The sequence below is a fragment of the Molothrus aeneus genome, chromosome 5 (genome assembly GCF_037042795.1).
Source record: "Molothrus aeneus isolate 106 chromosome 5, BPBGC_Maene_1.0, whole genome shotgun sequence".
NCBI lineage: Eukaryota > Metazoa > Chordata > Aves > Passeriformes > Icteridae > Molothrus > Molothrus aeneus.
In genome coordinates, this window is record NC_089650.1 from 14,518,708 (window position 1) to 14,521,629 (window position 2,922).

Below are 2,922 nucleotides of genomic sequence, written 5' to 3' on the forward strand. Positions count from 1 at the left end.
CGCGGCTCCCCCGCGGCTCCGCGGGAGCGCCCGTCCGGGGCAGGGCGCACATCCCGCGACGTTTGATTTAATCATTTATGCTTTTAAAAGGGTGAGGCAGATCAGCAAAAGAAGGGGAGCGAGTGCGAAAAGGGTGGGTTTTGCTGTTGTACTGTTGCATTATTTTTTGTTATTATTTTTTTTGCCCTTTTTTGGGGGGGGAGGTGTTGTTTTTTGGTGGTTTTGTTTTTGTTTTGGGGTTGGGGTTTTTTTTTGTTTTGGTGGGGTTTTTTTTTGGTTTTTGGTTTTTGGTTTTGTTTTTTTTTTTTTTCCGGAGGAAGGGTGGTATTTAACATATGGCACTCGGTAATCTCTACAAGGAGGCTGTTAAAACATCTGCTGCCTCCAAACGCATGCGGCAGCGCCCGTGGGCACGGGGACAAGGCGAAGGGGCAGCTCGGGCACGCTGGCTTCCGCGGCCGCGGGTCCCTGGCTCTATGTCCCTGGTCCCCTGGCACCGTCCCTCCCTGCCGGCCGAGCTTCCCAGGGACGGTGTTTCCCGCTGGAAAGGGCACCGAGCGCATAAAAACCGTCGCACCGGGAGAAAGTGTTTTGGTTGTTTTGGTAGGGTTTTTTATTTTTTTTTTTTTTTTTTTTTTTTTTTTTCACGACGTTGTTGCAGATCAGTCGCACCTCCGCGTGCAGAGCTGGCACGCTTCCATTTATTATTGATTTAGGGAGGTTTTTTTTTCCCCCTAACGGGACATCCCCACCACACGCCCAGCACCTTGGCCCGCCCGCGGTGCCCTCGGCTGCTCTCCCGGCTGCCGCCCCATCGCGGGGCGCGGGGGGCCCCGCATCCCTTCTCCGCCGTGCCCCAGACATCACCCCACTTCGGAAAGTCGCTGCCGGACAATCGGGATACCCGTTGTCCTCCCCCCCGAAACCCACATAAATCACAATCGCTGCATTGTCGGGCTACAAAGCCAGACGGGAGCGCTTATGAATTTAAGTTTGGAGAAGGAAAACGTGCACTGACACAACACGCTCCCTGTTCGCAGGAGCAGCCAGGAAGGGGAAATGAATGGTGGAAGTTAAAGAGCTTTTCATTGCGGAGCGCGCCGCAGCGGGTCCCGCTCGCCGCCCTCGCCGTGCGCCGGGGGGTGCCCCCTCCTCGCCGCCGCTCAAACGCGAGCCTTGCCTGGCACGGCTCTGCTCGGGTCCCGGTACCCCGCGGCTCGGCCGCCGGGGCCACACACGATGCCCGGCAGCTCCCCACGTCTCGGGAGGGAGAGACAATCTCTGCGCCCGGAGGCTGCGCGCTCCGCGGACGGGACGAGGGGTGCGCGGGGATGAGTCTGTGGGGAGATGCTGCTCTCGGCTGCCCCCGCTACAGGGGGATGGGGGCGGGCGACACTCCCGCGGGCTTTTGCAGCCCAAGTAACCCTTTGCTCCGACGGGCGGGTTCGCTGCGGGGCCGTGTCCCACCAGCTTTTGCCGGGGCAGCCTTGCCACTGGACTCCGGCGAGAGTCGGCACAGCTGTTCCCACCCCTCCCATCCGCTCTGATGCAGAAGGGCGAGCGCTGGCGTGGGAGGGGGCGCCGGTGCCCACTCGCGGGCAACGACGGCCGCTCGCCCGCCTTGCCCCCGGGGCCGGCAGAGCCCGTGCGGCTGCCGGCTCCGGCGGTGCGCTCAGGTGAGAGGGCTCCCTCTCGCCCCATCCCTCCCGGATTGCTCTCGATGCTCGGGCACCATGCGCCCTTAAAATATAATCTGCCCGGTAACAATCAGCGCGCAGCGGCGAGAGCCCCAGAGCTATTGGCTATGCAAATAGCGGGAGGGGAAGCGGCGCCCCAAAGTCCCCGCTCGCACTTTTAAGGCGGTATTTCCGTGCCCGCCGCCCCCGGCCCACCCTCCGCGCCGGCCGCCGCCGGGGGGCTGAGGGGCGGCCGCTGCCGGGACCCCGCTCCCCGCGGCGCTGCGGCCGCTCCGCGCCCGCCCCAGTAGCGCCTTCCCCTTCGGGAGCCTCCGCTCTGCCGCAGCGGCAGAGACTTCGCAGAGTTGTCACATTTTGCAGGCGGGGAGCGACTACCGGCGAAGTGCGAGCCGGGTGGAAGTCACCCTGTGTGGGACATAACTCCTCTCACCTCCCCCCTCCTCCCCAGCCAACCTTTCTCCCTCCTCCCTCCCTCCCTCCTCCCTCCCTCCGCTGTGTTTCCTAGAAAGTTATATCAGTGTGGCCATGCAACGCTAAGACGGTTCGCCTGCTCGAACCACGAATGTGTGCCGGAGGAAGTAGCGTGGTGGTTGTCAGATTTCACCCCGAAGACGCCGCGGAACCCCCACCCCTCAAGGGCTTTTTGGGGGTTTGCTGTTAGCGGGGAGCTCTGTCCCCCTCCGGCTGGAGGCTTAAGGAGGTGCCGGAGCAGGGAGAGCGAGACATGGATCTGGCACTCTGCTATGCCAGGGCATTTCATACTTCGCCCCCATCGTCTGGGTGGGTACCGAGGGGCGCCCACAGTTCCTTGCAATAAGGAGAGGGAAATTGATCGGGACGGGCTCCCTCAGAAGGCAATTGTGGAACGGGTTTAATTTGGTTGCTGGAAGGAAGCAAAAGAGAAGCTGTCATTTGTGTCTGTGTGTCCCTATACGAGGGCCTCCTGGTTCCTTGTTAGCTTATAGAGAGGGAAAAAAAAAAAAAAAGCGTTTGATGTTACGTCTGACCAGCTGCTGTTCTCCATAATAACAAGAGAGAGAACTGCCTGCCCTGGCGAGTTGCGTCACTTCGCTTCAACTTTAGGCTAGAAATCAAGAGAGGGAGAGACAAGTTTCAAGGGAGGCAGGAGCGAGCTGGAAAGCCCTGCCGTCTTCCTCCCACCCACCTACCCCTCCTCCTTTACCCCTCTCCTATCCCCACCCCCTTCCCCCCCTCCAAAAAAAAA